Below are 17,902 nucleotides of genomic sequence, written 5' to 3' on the forward strand. Positions count from 1 at the left end.
CTCTTCATTTTTTCTTCCAGGTTCTCTGGGCCTTAGGGAAGGGTTTGTTTAAAACAGCCCCCCAGATGTTGGGAGGATGCATGTGGCAGGGTTGGTCTTCCATAAAAGCCGGGCAACGGGCACCACCCGTGGTGAAAGAAGAGGGCTGATTGAGGCAGCCAGTGATCCCATGGCAGGGTGGGATGCCCTGGCCTCACCTCCACCACACTTCTCTCTTCCTCACGATTTATAGAAGCAGCTGGATTTCACCTGGCTGCTTGACTTTGGCTCTTTTCAGTTTCTTCTGGGTGGTTATTTTTGAAAACCTGTGGAGAATTTGTGAGGTTTCCATAACAATGAAAAAAGCAAAAAATGTAGTGCTAAATTTTTAAAAAAAGAGGAGATGGAATTGCAGCACAGTCAGTCTGACTTTTATTACAGTATTTTCCTGGAAGTTAATGGATTAGTCTGAAATAAATCATGTCAGAGATCCTAATTTCCTTCTACAGCAGGGTAAAAGGTCTTGTAGATAGAAGAAGAGCAGATGACAAGATGTACTTTAGTCCTAGTTAGGTTTCTGGCACTGTTTTGATATTCTCAGAAGGAAGCTAGGGAAAAGAAATGTTGGTGAAATTTTTGCCTTATGGGTGGTGCAGTGTAGGTGTGCTAACCATGCTCCGGGCTTAGCTCCAGTATGTCGTCAAGCTCAGAAGAAGTATTGGTGGGGATGTCCAGAGGTGGACTCTGTGGATTGGGTCACTGTAATTGATGAATTTGATAAAATACTGATTCAGACTCAACAGGTAGTACCAAAGTTGGGGAGGTTACAAGCACTTGGAAGGAGGGATTACATTTTCAAATGGCTTTGGAGAAAATTAGAAAATTAACTTGGAGAGTCCGTCAGTCGCACCTGAAAGCATTAACGTGGGCTTACAGTTATCCCTGGTGAATGCATTGGCTGTGCAGACCACCCAGGGGGTGGTTGGAGGGGCTCCGCTGAAGAACGCCTTGGGATCGTGGTGGGTCACACACCGTTTTGCCAGCATGGTCCTGCCCCGACAGCAGCAGGCAGAGTCTTCCATAAACAGGAGGACGGACTTGCTGCGTCCCGTGTTGTGTCTCCTGGTGCTTTGGCATCGCTGGAGTGCTGGAGCTGGCATGGGGCACTGCGTCCGGGGCAGGACATGGAGACAATGAGAGAGGCCAGCGGGGATCGGAAGAATGGGACTGGAGAGGAAAGATGGGAAGGAGTGGGATGTTTGGTGTGGAGAGAGGGCAAAGGATTGGCACAACGGGTTTGCAGTGTCTAGAAGACTGCTGTGGGAAAAAAAATACGAGACATGTCCTGTGTCTGTGGGAGTTAGGGCAAGCAGTAATGAATTTGAAGGGTATCACGAAAGGGAGAAACTCCTACTTGGAGGGCTGCTGAAGTGTTGAAGGAGACTTTTGGGAGGCTTTGGTAACATCTGGGATCCCTGTGGCTGGGGCTTTGTGTTGGGCAGACCAAACATGAGTTGGGGTGGGCTAGAGGCCCCTGGCAGTAGGGTCACAAACCCGGTGGGATTTTGTTTGCAGAAGTTGTGGGCTTCCTGGGTCAGACAAGGGTCTGGCAGGAAGGAAGTTGGTGTGGTGGGGCTGGAGGAGATGGATGTTTCCCACCCGTGCCTGGCCTCGGTGGTGGGGGAAATCATGGAAGGCTCTGTGGGAGGGTGGGAATCGGAGCGAGTCACTTGCTTTCGATTTTCTAATCTACAGAAGTTGAGAGATGAGGAATCGCAGGAGCAGGGGAGCTCGCTCCGGGAGCTCTGCTCTGTGACTGCTTGAGCGCTGCCGAGCCCTCAGGATTCACAGCTGGCAGATGCTGAAGGGATGCAAATTGTACTCAAGCTTTCTCGAGAAGCATGCTCAGAGGAAAGAGAAGTGATTTCTAGCCTTTCAGAGCAATGTTTAATGGCTTCAGAAAACGTGAAACTGGCTCCCTCCTGTTTTACTTCTTTTTCCTCCTGTTTTTAGATCTTGGCATAGTAATATTTTGCGGTATAAGCCAAGCAAACCTTCTGAAGCTGAACGTGATACTTGTGTATTTCGAAAGATGAATTTTACAAAAAAGATTTAAAGTGGGAAGGGTGGTTTCAGCAGATTTTTGAACACCAGAAGAATTTGCTGTTCAAATTCAAGGGAAATCTGTGTGGTTTTCAACATGGGAGCTGTTTTCTATTTCAGGACAAATAATAAAATGCGAATACAGGCAACACAGTTGTTTCTCAGTGTAGGGTAAGAACTGGAGCGGAGTTTTAACATGTTTAGACCAATTCTGACTTCTTTTTCAGCTGGGAAAATTGTTTTTTACAGGGGAGGCCAGAAAGCGGGAAGGTTGTCACTTAGAAGAAAGCTGTAATGTAAAGTATGTTTGGTTTGTGTCTTCTCCTCCAGGCAACTGAGCCCCGTGGACTTTCTCTGAAGAGGTTCCAAGATAGGTGGTGAGTACTTCCCAGAGTCTGCTTCTGTCAAGGCACTCTTTAAATTAGTAACAGAAAAATTAAATTAGTAATAGAAGATACAAGTGTTGGGTTTTGTCATGGATCGGGCACAGAAGTTTGCGTTTGCTGAGCTGGTGGCATGCTTTAACTATAGACCTGACAGGGCTAATCTTTGACTAGGCGTTTGGCATCAAAACGTCAAACTTTACCTTTGCACCGAAATGAATTTCCTGAGACTTGACTAGTGAGAAGCCTACACTGTCCATTGGGGCAAAGTGTCAGAAAGCAACTGTAGTTGCTTTTTTTCTTTCTGTTCTGTCTAACTGTGTTAATCTACAGAAATGCAACTTCCAGCGGGTTAAATGAGCTGCATAACTCACGCTAATCTCTGCTGCATGTGACTGATTTTGTCCTGCGAGCACCCAAAACTTCATGTATTGCATTTGTATGCACTTCATTAGGTCCTTGTTTGTAAGTGAGTGAAACATTAAATCGGTAAAGAGCTGCAGGAGAATGAGGTTGCTAAGAAATGCCTACGTTGTGGTGTTGCAGCCGGAGAGCTGCCTCTTCTTACGCTGATGTAAATCAGTGCGATTTGTTTTCCTCTGGTGGAGCCGATCTCCTCCGGCGAGTGCCAGCCGGGACTCTGCTCTGTAGCACCCTTTGCTGTTTGTTTGCGTTGTTTCTAGAGAAATACATACCCTGTTTCCTCTTTCAATTCTAGATTTCTTTCCAGTGAGATTAACCATATTATATCATTACCCATTAATTGCTCAGGAAGTTTATTCTTCAGTTGCATTTCCCTAGTGCACAGGATACAAACTATTAGAGCTCTTGTGTGTTCAGACTGACTAATGCACTACAGTTGTATGTCCCAAACCTCTAATGGACTTCTCCATCTTCCAGATCAATGTATTTTCCAGAGATAAGGTGCCTTTTGATCCAGATGGTCCCGGGCTGATTTGAGGTGTCTGTAGAACTGAATTGTAGCCGTCTGCACTTGTTTATTGTTGGGGCAGGGGAGGATGCTAGGGTTTGGTGTGTTGTACTGTGCTTGTGTCCACCTTAAGCATGTGTTCATTTGGGCCAGAAAATGCTTGTTTAACATTTGTAAGGGTCTTACTTAATGGCCCTTAAGTGCATCTGTCACCAATTACATCTTTCTTCGATGAAAACATCCCCTACTTAATACACTGCATTATCCATGTTTTCTGTGTAAGGGGAGCTAATTTAACCCCAGACGGTTCTTCTGACTAAGGCTTATGTCCGTAAACCACGAGTCTTACAAGGCCAGATTATGCATCCTGTGTGCCTTTTGCCGAAAGGCTCTTGTGAGTAATAGCTCATGAGCCCCTCCTCCCCCCAGCCCCGCAGCTACAATTGGATCTGTATTACAAACCTGCATGCTGTTTGTACTGGTAATTGCTATACTGGGACCTGAATCATCCCTTGATCTTTCTGAGATGTTGAAAGATGAATCAAGCTCTCTTTTCCTGAGGGCAGACGGGAGTATGGGGTTGGTGACGGTAATACTGTGTGTGTAAAGGCCAGGCAATTTTGAACTGTCCGTTTAAATTGTACTTACAATTGGATTTTATTTTCTTGTTGTTACAGGTAACACCTGAATAGGTTGTAAGTAAAAAGCTTGTAAATACTCCAGACTGTGCTTGCCAGAGTTAATGTTTGTTTGCTCCTGGGTAGTCCCTTTGGGCAGTGCTTTCAACAGCATGAAGGTCTTTTGATGAAATGCGGGCTCCCGATGCACTTTTGCAAGCAGAATTTGGAGGTGTCGGGTGTTTATACATCGCACTTTTGCTGCTTTAATGGTCTATATTCCTCCTTGCGTTCTCAAATTCAGGTGTGTCCTTTATTCCAATTTGGGAATTTAGATAATCCGTACTAGTGTGAAGGTACATCTCCAGGGTGTAACAGTTTCTGTATGGAGCCTTACGGTGGTCTGGCTCTGTCAGTTTGTATTTAACGTATAGTAAGAGACAGACTTGAAGGCAGACTGGTGCTGAGCCAGCTGGGCATTTTCCAAAATGTAATGTGTGGCCAGTAGCACATGAGTGGCTTCAGAGGAAAGTATAGCAACATGAAAACAAAATATATATATATATATATATATATATACACTATATATATACACTATATATATATATATGTATATGTATATGAAAGTGCCTGAAAATAGCTTGAATTTTAGCTCATCTGGAGATGAGGGTGCTGGGCAGGAGCAGCTCTGGGTGCTGGCTGGGGAAGGGGGGAGCAGGCACTCGGGTGCTCTCCTGACGGGGTACGTGGGCTCTGGTGCAGCAAGCTGCTTACCCGTGGCTCTGTCGGTAAGCACATAAGCAGCTCTGAGCCCGGGAGCCAGGCACAGGGTGGGAGATGCACCCGTAGCGGAGCTGCCCTGGCCAGATCTGTGCCCGTGCTGGGGTCTGTTGTGCCTCGGAGCGTTTCGGGGTGCTGCTCGGGTGCCTGTTGCTTGCATGGATGTGGGGCTCTGCAGCTGAAACAGGGCTCCTTGCTCCTCCAGTCCAGCGCTGGCATACATCACTGCGACATCCAGGACTTGAATCTTGAAGTGAAACATTTTGCAGCCAAAGACTGACAGAGCTGTCCTATCATACTGGCTTTGAGAAACATTTTATTTTTGAACTGCGAGCTGAGCTGAAACCTGTGCAACCTTTGTTTTCGAGGGAAAGAATGGTCGCATGGAGTACTGGAGAGTTGGGCTCCCGGAGATGCCTCAGGACCGCCTGTGGCTCAGCGTGGAAATCAGTGAATGCTCTTGCTGTCGCTGCTGGGGTGGTTTTGGAAATACTCTGTGCATAGTGTGGGCCGTGGACATGTCCCAGTGGCTTGGCTCTGGGACTTTCTCCATTGCTAGGACATCCTCTGTCACTGGGACATCCTCATCCCTGAGTCCCGGTGCCTGCTGGCACAGCTCCTATTCTGCTGTCCCTGCCAGCATCTCCCTGCCTTCCCCCTGTCCCACCCATGTCCCCGTATCCAGGCCCCCATGGAGTCACCCTCCCTGCAACCATCTGGGCTCTGCGGGGAGGAACAACCAGCAGCGGAGCCGGGCTGAGCACCAGGGTGGAGGAGGAGGAGGAGGAGGAGGAGTGAGCAGGCAAGACAAGGGGGAATTTAAAGCTGTTTTTCCCCTTTCCCTGGGCATCCTCTGTGCTACAGCCTTGGAAAACTCCCTGGTTTGAGGGTTCGGATCCTGTTGGGGAAAGGCAGACCTTTCAGTGTTGTTATTTTTTTCTGTTCCTTTCCCCCCAGTCTGCTAAAACCCTCTGGAGGAAGCTGCAAGGGCCAGATGTCTGCTGTGCATATGACTATACCACGGGGAGGTGGGGGGGAAGTGCGGTTAGTTGGAAAATATGTCTTAAAAAAGAACAAACGGGGAGCACAATAGCAAATGTAGTACCTTGTGAGTGGCTTATGTAACAAAGTAATTAAGAATTTATAATGGTTTAATGTGTCACTAATCAAAGCTGGCATTTTTCCTCCTTACCACCTTTAAAAATTGCTATTTGAGTCTTTGTCTTCTACATTTTTATTATAAATAGGTTTTATTAGTATTTTCACTGGTGCGGCATTTCTGTGTTGTATTATGCATTTGCTTGCCGTATACACTGTTTGCTCATTCAATGATACTACGCAAAAAACCAGAATGAATGTGCAACACTACTGTTCATCCGTGTTTGTTTTTATGAATGAGTCTTCTGCCTGGATGCACACAGGCTTTGGAATTGCCCACTTTTTGAAAACTCCTAAAATTAAAATTTTTTCATCAATTCTTTAATGTGATGGGGAAAATTTAAAAGCAGACTTTGCTTCTGAAAATGTAAGTTATTAGCCAAGATTTCTAAGCTGGAAGATTGTGGGTGCCGGGTTTGGATTATTCCGTAATGGTGCTGTTTTCCTCATCGTGTACTGTGCCTCCTACAAACACCACCTGCCTTCTACATTTTGTATAGAATTTGCTATATAGCGTGAAAAAGGAGCATCTCCTAATGCAAGTATCTCATGTTGATTCACTGCCGCACAACTGTTCATCCTCTGATAGTGTGGGATTACAAAGCATTATCATCCTCACATTGACTCAGGTAGTGCTATTTTTATTTAAGCTGTATTAAGGTATCATTGTGAATCTTTGGTCTTGCAGCATGGGGGTAATACGATTTACTATTTTTATAAAAAATCAACATGGCTGTACAAATCCTGTCCATAGCAAGAGCTGCAAAGATTAGGCATGAGCTCAACACTTCCCTCCCCCGCCCTTTCCTCTACAGTGATTCGCTAAATTTTTTATGTTTTGTGTGACCTCCATCATGTTGACCAGGCTTGGGAGAAGACAAGAGGGTGCCGTGGCTTACGGTCAGAGACTTGGTACTTGCTGGGAGAAGCTTTGGGGTAAGCGGGGGGGCCTTGGTGTAAGAGGGTGAGCGGGTTGGGGGATGCTCGATGGCGTTACCTGGGCACCCGTTGAGGGGTTGCACTGGGTTTCATCCATCTGAGCCCTCGCGAGGTCGACTCGTTCAAGGAGATGAACCCTCCCGGGGATGTCCTACCAGCACTCGCGTCCCTCCACTGCACTGGCTATTAGGTCAGACCCCGCCCCTCTTAATTAAAAAAAATGCAGGGATTTGGTGCGGATCCTTTCCTTGCTCCTTTCTTGCTTGTCACCCTGCAGCAGCTTGGTGCCCTGATAAAGCGAAAATAAATGCATACCCTAGGGCTGAGGCTGGCTGAGGGGTGCAGTCAGAGCCATCTATGGACAGCACGCCTGTCCGGCTGGATCCCTGCGGGTTGGATGGACTGCCAGCCATTGCATTTCCAGAGGGGGGAAGAAAAAAAAGCATGGCCTTTCTCGGAAAGGGGATGCGATGCGAAGCGAGGTATGATTTTTCTCAACTGGGACAAGTATGAAGGTGCTCAAAGTTAGATTCCTTTGCAGCGGGTGTCGGAGGAGTTACCACTAAAAGTCAGCGTGGTTTGGTTTTAGCTGCGGGTGCAAAGATGGCTTCACAGCGTTGCCTTGGTGCTTCAGGAATGGCCTAGAAGAGTTACGGTGGGGCAGGGGTTGTTTCTCGTAAGTGGTTTGGGTGCAGCCCCCTTTCTGGGGAGCGCAGGAGGGGGGGCATTGCCCACCTCCACACTTCCCACTGCCAGGATTCACTGGGGTGGGGGGCTGCTCCGGAGCGGGGGATGCAGCACTGTCTCCATGGGGGAGTTTCCAGCCATCTTTCCAGCCTTGTTGGTGTTTGGAAGAAGAGGCGATGGTTGATGGGGGAAGCAGAAGTGGAGCTGCTCCACGTGCCTCAGCAGCATGCACGTGCCTGTGGTGGGCATCCTCTTGGGCTCTGCATCCCAGGGGGGCCTGGCTGCTGAGCTGCTTCGTTGCTTTAGTTGGCTCATAGCACCCAAAGGCACCCGGATCCTGGCAGGAACGCTACCATGAGCATCCAGGGCTGTCTGGAGCGTGGATCCCCAGTTGTGCGAGTGTGGACACATGTGGAGACACGCAGGGCCTCAGCCCACGAAAAAATGTGTTTCCATCCACTTCACGGCTTCATCTGAGATGAAGTAGACATTTAACGATGGGTATTTTTTTACAGCTTTCTCTTTACCAGGAATGCGGGATAGCTTTCAGTAACTTGATTTCTACCTTACACAGAAAAAAAGCTGGTGGTCGTGGCTGGGCACTCCACCGCTGGGCATGGGCAGCACGGCACGTCTGGTGGACGGGCCGAGAAGATGCTGTAGGTTCTCCAGTGCAGCACTGCAGCTGGCTTCTTGCAAAGGCTTTCAGTCCTGTTCCCTGCTGACCGTGGGCTGGTGAGCTAGGTGTGGAAATCGGCTGGTGAAGCCTGATCTCCGTTACACCATTTAGGGCAGATGAATGTAAATTGTCAGTTTTGCCATGAGAAAATACATGAGTAATTTTGATGTGGGATGCATGCTGGGTTTCAGAATAGCCAGACTTGAAGACAGGGAAAATTTTCTGAGCATTAATGAAAAGGTATTTTGAAGTGAAGGCTGAAAACCCTTTCCTATTTTGAGGGTTTTGACCTGTCTAATGTGTTCGTCTTTTTGAAAAGAACAACACCCCCCTATTAAATATACCCCTTTTTATGCTTTGTATTTTAGCTGTATCTAAGTGTTTTGGTAGCAAAGTTAACCATTGAACTAGCTAACCACTCGCAGACTTACAGGTCTGAGCATTTTGCTGCAGCCTCATTGCTGCATTGCTGCTGTGGCCAGGAGCTTGGGCTCCATTGCTTTGTTAACGGTTTGGTTTGGGGAGCTTGGTTTGGGGCTTTTTTGGGTTTTCCTCCCTGCCCTGACACCACCAAATGTTGCATCTACATCTGCTGTAGGGTCCAGTCATCTCCCTCCTCCTGTGTGGCATTCTGGTGAAGTGCCAGTGGCATCAGCAAGGGTTAGTGGGGTGCAAGATGTTTTTTGTGTGAGCAAAGAGGGTTTGAGCTAAGCCAGAGAGTTTTGTTTCCTTCTCACTAAGCGTTCGGTATTTATAAACACGACCCTTGGGTTACCAGAAAATCTTGTCTCTTAGCAATCAAAATCTTGACTGGTCCTTTCCAGAGAAATGTTTGCATCTCCAGGGAAAGCAGATGTGGCCATCAGACCCCTGTTGCTGTTTTCTGGGATGAAGCATCAGGATCTTATGCTGGTCTAGATGACCATTGCAGGTCCCTTCCAACTGAGCTCTCGTCTCTGTTCCTCCTCTTTTCTCATGCAGACAGGACTGGGGAGCTCAGGGGACTCGGCTGTGGATCCCAGACAGTGTCGCCATTATTTGGGGCGGGAGAGGTGGGCGAGATTAACTTCGGGATTCTTCAAAACCTTGAGCAGATTAGTTTCAGAGTGTACTAGGAGTACCTTCCCTGAGTTTGTATATGCTTTCTAAGTATTTTGAATCTGAGGAAAAGAGCTTTTTCCTTTTGTTTTGCTTGAGCTTTGGTTTTGGTTGTTTTTTTTTGTTTTAAGTTTGACCAAATATATTTGACAAACTCTGCCCCTCACTTAAAGAGTCAGGCAAAAGGGTTGAATGGTACCCGTTCATGACTATAAAGACAGTGGGAGATGAATTTAGCTGCAAAATGGGAACTGAATGGAGGATTGAGAGATGATAGCAGATACAAAGGACATTTCAAAGTGGGAAGGTACTGAGCTTTGTAGCGTACCTGGGAAATGACTTTGGATTGTCTTCTTGAATCAGTGTACTTTTAAAGATCATAAGCAGGGTCTCCAAGTAAAGGGGTTCAGTTTCCCAGGCTTTCTGGTTCTTTGGCTGTTTCCAGACATCTACCGGCTTTGCGGTTGTGTTCCCCTCCAGCCACATGCTTTCTCTGAGCCCTGGATAACGTGTGACCTAGTAGGATAGTGGCCCTTTACCATGCTCTCCATCCCTTCCCATGATGGCAACGGAGTCGTTCTGTCTATTCCTAGCTAAACAAATACAAAAGTTTTGATTTTATTTCTCATTGCATCTCCAGCATCCTTCTCCCTTCAGCCTACTACACTCTGTGAGATGCCCTGGTCGAGGGTGATGATGGCTCTGCCTGGAGTCCCAGGCACCCCGGGGCGTGGAGCAGCATCCACCCCTGTGACACCACCCACGCAGAATCCAGGGTTTGTTATGCCTAAATGTAAGTCAAAACCTGCAAGAAGTGGTTAAGTACTGGGAATGTCAGCAGACCCCTGAGTACAATGATGCTGCTGGATGCTTTCATAAATCTAAGGTTTAGGGATGACAGTTAAGATGCATGGCATTGGGAGAATGTGAAACTACAGTCATTAAACAAAAATGGGCTTTTAAGCTAATGGCAGCTGCCTAAACAGTTTTGCAGTGAAGCAAATTCCCTTAGGCTACCGTTCTTCAAGTAATACAGGTCCTATTGACTTTAAAAAAACAGGGAAATATTTAGTTTTGGTGCTGTAGCACTGTTTTTACATTCATCCCAAAGGTCAGGCTGCTAAGTTTTTGCTAGGTTTTAAATTGGAGGTGTTAGAAAATAATGAATGGCAATGTTTCCAGATAATTCATTCACTGTTATTCCCCTGAATTGAGCCACCTGCAACAGCAGGGACTCACACCTGTTCCTGGACGGGTTTCCAAGTGAGCATGGGGGCACTTTTCTCCATCCAAACTCGGCTGTGTTTAGTCCAGTAGGTAGTTCTGCACAATGTCTCTGTTATACAGAATTTTATCCAAGTATTTCCATCAAAACGTGTTCCAACTCTTGCTGATTTAAAATGATACACAATAAAGCAGCGTGTTGCCTTGTCTCCTGTGAAGCCGTCACTCCCAGCCTAGGGCTGGAGGCATGAAGATGCATGTGTTGCCTTTTCTTTTGTGCCAGAGAGATCCTGGTAGGCAAGGGCTACCCATGCTGTGAAGTGTGTGGGCCAGTTCCTCGAAGAGGCATTTCAAGAGTGTTTGGAGGTTGCAGAAGGCCAAGCCATTCTCAGCCACCCACTTTCACATCTTGCATAACTTTTACTTTTCCCCACCCAGGCGTGGGTTCTTCCTGAAAACAGCATGTTATGGCTCCATCTCCCTGTCCCCCTCATTCTTCATCTTGATCAGAACTTGTAATCTTTTTTCTTCCCCCCCTTTATTACAAGGAATAGATGAGAGGACAGAACAACTCAGACCATGAGAAAGGATGCTGAACAGCAGAACTTGGTTGCTTTGTGTCGTTTCTCTTCCTACCACACACAGCTCAGAGCCCAGTTCTCTCCCTGTAAGCTTAGTTTCAGTCTGGGGCTGGCCTTGCTTGCTAAGTAACTCCAGACTGATTTTTAATTTTTTTTTTGAATTATTGTTTTTTGAAAGCAAGCAGTTCCATTAGAAATGTGTGTGAAATCCATTGTGAACAGTCGTATTTCACTTTGAAGCCCTCCGTGTCGTAAGATGACAGTTTGAAGTTGGATGCTGTAATGCTCTCTGATTTTTCTAGGAGCCCTGGAAGGCCGAGCAGAGGTTGGGAAGGATGGGCTGGAGGGTGCCTGCCGTGTCAGGGATGTTGAGCACAGCTTTCATAACCTGACGAGTTCTCTTCTGAACGTTGTCTGCAGTCTTGGCTCTCTGCAGGATTTGGCTGTCCTCCGAGACCTGGATAACATACTGCTGCTTTCCACCACTTTTCTTTTCTCTTTTGCTTCTGTGGTCTGTCTTAACCATAAACGTGTTTTCCATGGGCAGTTCTTTGTGGATGAGGAGAGCTGTCTTAACTGCGGTGACTTCAGCCAGGTTTTCTTCTTCCTGGGGAGTATGCTTGAGCGAGGAGAGGAGGGTGGAAGAAGATAAGTCAATTTAATGATGACATGAACATTTGAACAGATGGCTGACCTTTGTAACACCAAGAACCATTTAATTTTAGAAATTTGCAGGCTGTTCTAAGTTTGTCATGCTCTTTACAACCATCTGAGCGTAGATACATGACATGATTTATTAGCCTACCGTAAGGCTTTGTTGCTTAATTTCCCTGCTGTTTGAAACACTGAAGTTCAGGTGGAATGAGCAGGATCCAGGAGCACTGATGGGATTGGCTCCCTTTGTGCCAACTTTCTTTAAACCCCTGGAAGCTGAGGGAGGAAGGATGCTCCCGATCGTGCTGGAAGGAGCTCAGCTCCTCCGCTTTGCCTGCTGCCCCAGGAGAGCTCAGCCCTAGCATGGATGAGGGCCATGCAACAGTTAATTATGGGCGGGACAGATGCAGATGATCATCCTGCCCCAAATCACTTAACCGTCTTAAGGCTCTACCGTTGCCTGCCTGAAGGAGCCAACTAATCTTTCAGCGAGCTGCGCAAGTGAGCGTGGAGCTGTATATGTTACGAAGAGAGAGATGGCACAAAACGATCAAATTCCCTTATCCCACCTCTCTCCAAAAAGCTGTGCAGCATGTGCCTGCTTCACGATGGAAGGACATCAATGTTCAGAACAAGTTGTTTCAAGCTGTGGTGGGTTTTCCATCCTCTGGGGGCTTTTAGGTCAGGGTTGCGTATCTTCTGAAAACATGTGGTGTAGGCCAAATGGTTGGTGCCTGGATGCAGAAGTTCTTGGAGAAATGCTTTGAATCAAAGGGTATTGGACTGGATCAGTGGTTCTCAACGCTTTTTGTGAGATCACAGCGAATTCCCAGGGGCTGCGCTTTGGACACTTGTGTGACAATTTGGAAAAGCAGTATGTGCGTGGTGGCCACACATGAAGTCCTTGGCGCCATCCGGGAGGGCTGCTGAGATGGGTGATGCTGGGGGTCTCATCTGGGATTCAGTGGGTCGAGGGTGGAGGAACAACTGTGAAGTGCTGGGAAATTGTCTTTATAAGGAGTGCACCATGTTAGTCCACCAAAAATGGAAAGAAAAGAAAAAAAATCTGTATCAACACCGTGATTCTTTCTTTTACAGAGGTCTGGCTTATCACTACAGTTGGCTTTTCTTAATTACTGCTAATGCTTCTGCAGGCTGTGCAGTTGGAGATGGAATGTGGCTGGCCCAAAGTCAGGGTGCAGAGGCCTTTATCGGGGCCATTCGGAGACAGGCCATCTGCAAGATGTATTTATTTTTTTCTTACTTGTCTTCTGTAAATAAAAACGTGATGCTGTGAGAATGTCCGTTCCGTCCTATTGCTGCACTCCACCGAAGCTGCCATTTTCTGACAAACTGTTTTAGAAAGTTATATTTGGCAAATGGCTGTTTACTTAATTCCTCTCCTATCATTGCTGCTTGTCTGTGAAACCCAAATCTGTTTGCGTGCGAGCTCAGCTGTAGCTCAGTTCAGAGCATTCTTTAAACCGCAGTTGCTTTCTGCTCGTTTGCTGTTTTTAGCTCCTTTTCTCTCACGATGGAGGAGCTGCAGGTACTTCATATCTGACGAAGGCAAATCCAGTACCTGCAGAGCCAAGGAGCTGCAACAGCCGCGCGGTCGGCTTTCCTTGCTCACCCCAAGTGTTGGAGCTTCAATACTTTTGGCATCCCGCAGCTGTAACACTGAGAGCCTGAGGAGGATTAGCTTTGCAGGAGTGAGTTTCTTCTGTCTGCAGAAAACCATGTGAAGCTCCATGAAGGAGAAGTGGCCCATGTTGGTTCCCCAAGTCCTGCTGGCTCAGGTCCTCAGCCAACAAGGGAGACTTCCCCGTGATTACTTTCACCGAAATTGGCTTGTCAGGAAGAGACCTGGGAGAAGTAGCATTTTGGTTTTTTTTTTTTTTAAAGAGAAGTAATTTATTTGGGCTCAGTGCCCTCTCTGAAGTGGGCTTACCTGCTTGGGACACTGGGATTTGTTTTAGAAATAAAATGCTTCTTCGTTGTGGAGCTCTGTGCAAAACTGCTGTTCAGGTTTTTCCCCCCCCAGTTTACCAGGGGGAAAAGTACTCGGTGACACTGGTTGTTGCAGGGTTTTTCTTAAACTGGTGACATAAAGCTGCCCCTGGCAAAGTGAGCTTGAGCAAGGCTTAACATGCTTTGCCCCTAGTTACTGTGACATAACCTAGCTTTGGCCACCCTAGCCTAGCAAAGGGTATTTCTGGAGGAGGATGGAGCGTAGGGACTGTAGGTGGAAAGGGAAATGCAATTATGAAAGCAGAAGAGCAAACAGTTGTTTATAATCTAGAAAAATTGATACTCATTGCTCTCAGATTCGCCTTCCTTGCCTTAAGGTTTTCTCATTAGAAGCACTTTCTGTAAATACCATCTCTTTCTTTGCCCTTGGAGAGGTCTCAAATTGCTGGACTGGAATTGTTGTCTGGGTAATCAATAAACTTTAATCTACATGGCGGGGTTTTTTTCCTTAAAGTTGGTTCTTTCTGTACTGGAGATAACATGGCTAAAGCAAACGTAAAATGAAGAAGGGTTAGATTCGACTCGACTGACTCTTATTGTATGCTCTTCCAATTTTGCAATATGAGTGTCTTCCAAAACAATTACGGTTATTGCTAAGTGGGCATTAAATGATTAATCTGCTAGCAGACAGCCGGCACAGTAGTGCCTTTGAAACAGTTTTTGAGCCTCTTCCCTGCTGTTCTTTCCCTGCAAGGCTGGTTTAAAGATAAGACACTGACAATAAAATAAATTGTGATTTGTAGCCTGATTCTCTTTCAGTCCGCGCCTTTACTTCAGCATTGTGCTGCTGTCTCGTACTGAAAAGTGTGTAATGAAAGGGGTTTAAAGTCTGCCCTGAGCCAGAAGAACATTCAATCTTGTATTTCATCTGAGCCATATGCTTAAATTATCGTGGGGTTGGCTGGATTTATTCATGCGCTGAGATGCATGCTTAATCTGGGTGAATAATGATGCTGGAGAGCTTTTGTTGATGGGAGGTCACCAGTGCTCGTCTTTGTGGGTTGGTGGCATCATGTGCAGGGTGTGTGAAAATATTGATCCATCATTTTACTGTCTGGAGTAGTCCTTGTACTGGGAATACCTGCTTACGTCCTGGTTTTCTTCTCGGAAGGTCTCTCCTTTCGGTTGCATGGTGCAGAGGGAGAACTTCCCAGCGCTTAGTTAAGGAGCTGTATTTGCAGCTGAATTTAGGGAGATGACTAAACACTTTAAAATGCAATGATTTGTGAGAGAAAAGTCAAGACTGCAGAAAAGACTCCAGTTTTGTTCCTTATACATTCTGTAAACTTGTACATTTTTAACATTTTTACAGCTAGAAGTCATAAAGCTACGTACCACGTTGCATCGTAACAACTGACTCAGAAAAATCCTCTGGTGTCTGTTGGTGCCCTGGACTTGCCTGTGTGCTAGTGCTGGTTTTAATTGTCTTTCTGTTTGAGGAGATGTCCTCAGAGTATCTCCTCAGGTTAGAGGTTAAGCTGTTTCTCATTACTCTGAATAGCAATGATATGTTCGGTTCTGCGCCCAGTTGAGCCGGCTCAGAGCTGATGAGCAGCAGTGGAGCTGGGCGTGAAGTCGTAGAGTTACTCATATAGCTTCTTGCCCTTTCCTTAAGTTGTTTTTGTTAGTAATATGATAATGTAACAATAATAATTATGGACAATAATAGGTTTGCTGCTCTGGGTTGTGCGATGGCAATTTTGTTGCCGCACAGGTTGTGAGTTCAGCTCTCGACAGAGCGCGGACACAAAGCCGATGACTGCATGCGTGGTTGAATGCTGGCTTGATGGAGCTGCAAGTCGGATCACACCCATGGCGTGGTAGTGAAGTGCAGGGCTCACGAGGTGGTGGGGCTCATTAAAAAGCAGTTGGTGTTGGAGTAGGGAAGAGCAGCATCTCCTTGTCTGGAATATTTTCTCGTCCTCTAATGGTAACCCCATGCCCTGATAGTGACACTTTAATTGGAGGACAAGAAGGTTTAAAAACTGGCTCATACTGCACACTTTTTTAATCCCAGCTTTTTCAGGTGAATAAATTGCCATTTCTTAATTGCACGTGGAGGAAGAAACAGTCGCAATAGTGCTGATAAATGATGCAGTTTGCTTTTGGTCAGGCCACCAAAGCTCAGGGGTGGACTCCAGGCAGACATCACTCTTTATGTGAAGGTTATTCAGAGCAAAGCGTGCTTTTAGTCTTAACATATTTGCCACCAAATTTTAGGAGGTAAACATGAGATGGGCAGCTCCCACCCAGCAGCAGATGGAATGGCTTTGGTGGTACAGCTTTGGTGCCTGTTCCAAAATGGATCTGATGACCAGTGTGACCTCCTCCAAACCTCCAGGTTGTGAGAGCCTATGCAGCCAGTCCTGCCGAAGGAGATCAGAGAGGGGTGGTGGTGAGCTGCGGTCAGAAAACAGGTGTGAAGATGCTGAAGGAGACCACCAGGAGCGGTCTTGTCTGTGGGTGCTGAGGGATGGAGCTACAGCTGGCAATGAAACCCATTTAGTTGTATTTTTAAGACAGTTTTCTCTATGCAGCATGAGACTCTCTCATCATCCTGCTGTTCAGGTTTCTCTGTGAGCTGGTGGTGGTCAGTGTGTTTCGAGATAGCAGATTTCACAAAGCTGTGTTGACTGCGAAGCCCAATCTCATGCTGTTGCAGCGAGCGGTGAGCAGACTTCCGACCCCAGCACATGAACCGGTCCCCTCTCGGGTGCTTGCCCTGCTGAGAGGCTGCTCGCCTGCTTCCCTGGCCAGAAACTGCTCTGCTTTCAGTTTAACTAACTCACAGGCTGTTTAATGCTTTGGAGGTTTTTTTGGTCACCTCTATGGGTTTATTTTTTTCAATCTGCTGTTCACCATCCTGACGCGGTTACAGCAAAAGCTCCTCTCCCTTCTCGTGCTTTCGTTTTAGAATTCCTCAGCCAAGTGTTGCTAGTCTGCCACTTTCCTTACTCTTTTTTTTTTAAATTTGTATCACTGAAGAACAGTTTGATCTTTGCTCCTTGTTTGTACTTGCATGATCTAATTCAGCTTGACTTTGGCAGTTTCTGTTTACCCCTTTGCTTCCTGACCTCCGTGACACAGCTGTCTTTGCTGAGCAGCCCTTCCTTCCCATTCCTTGCAGGCACTCTGCTTAGTCTTGAAATCCCTTTTTTGGTGTTTGTTTCTCCAGTTAGATTGGGAATCATTCCCAAGATGTCTCCCCCACTTTGCTTGGGGTTAGAAGTACCAACTCTTTCGTTTGTTTGTTTTGTTTTCTCATTTTTTTCTGCAAAGATATTCTAAGCTTCTTGCAAGTGTGTCCTTGAGCACTTCAGTCTGGTTGACTTCCGTGCCGAGTTCCTTTGATTCCTCAAAGCCTATGGGAAATTAAAAATACGAATCTCTGTGTTTCACTTCAGAGTATTCTTCTACCTAAACCACCTCTCCATGATTATGATTGCCTCCAGAGTTACTTTCTGTGAGCACTTACAGCTACTTACAGTGTCTAAATTAGCATCGCCCTTTTCTAGTTCAGCAGCTGGAGGATTACAACTGCTGTCTGCTGCTTCCAGGAATATCTGTGGTCAGCTCTTGACGTTAATAGTAGGTTCTTCAGTTGAGTATTTTGAGAAGTTAGAGTCCCCCAGTGAGATAAGCCCTCTTAGCACTTTTATCTTGCTGTGGACCTTGCAATCTACACTGCACTCCCATGCAAACTCTGTGGGGTGTAGGACAGCCCATGCCGTTGTCCCTGCTTCTCCCAAGCAGCATGGACCCCACAGCACCATAGGCTGGCCATGACTGCCATCCTGTTGAGTTGCTTCTCCTCCTGCTTCCTGACTTCTCCGTTGCATTGCCCTGGCTCCCAGTATCAGTATGTTAATCCTTGATCTTGTTCCTTACTCATCATCTGTGAATTTCTGGCTAATTATCTACCATCTTAGCCGACTGCTGCTATTGATGTTAATATGCTCTTTGTTCTCCTGAGTTCGGATGATATTAAGTGCTTTTTTTTGTCCACGTTTACCAATCCCCCTGTCTCTTTATTAAAACCAGATGTGGGAATTAACTGA

General features: G+C 46.5%; 1 protein-coding gene across 3 annotated transcripts in view; it reads left to right on the forward strand.

Annotated features, from left to right (window-relative positions):
- The window catches only part of HPCAL1 (hippocalcin like 1), an 82,918-nt gene that overhangs the window by 28,534 nt on the left and 36,482 nt on the right, over positions 1-17,902 (forward strand). For 2 of the 3 annotated variants that reach the window (XM_075414831.1, XM_075414830.1), the window contains exon 2: positions 2,413-2,459. The exons of the other annotated variant lie outside the window; for it this stretch is intronic. The gene's annotated coding sequence lies outside the window, so the exon portion shown is untranslated. The remainder of the gene's footprint in view (positions 1-2,412; positions 2,460-17,902) is intronic. 3 annotated transcript variants of the gene reach the window in all.

Source organism: Opisthocomus hoazin, chromosome 2 (genome assembly GCF_030867145.1).
Source record: "Opisthocomus hoazin isolate bOpiHoa1 chromosome 2, bOpiHoa1.hap1, whole genome shotgun sequence".
NCBI classification, from domain to species: domain Eukaryota; kingdom Metazoa; phylum Chordata; class Aves; order Opisthocomiformes; family Opisthocomidae; genus Opisthocomus; species Opisthocomus hoazin.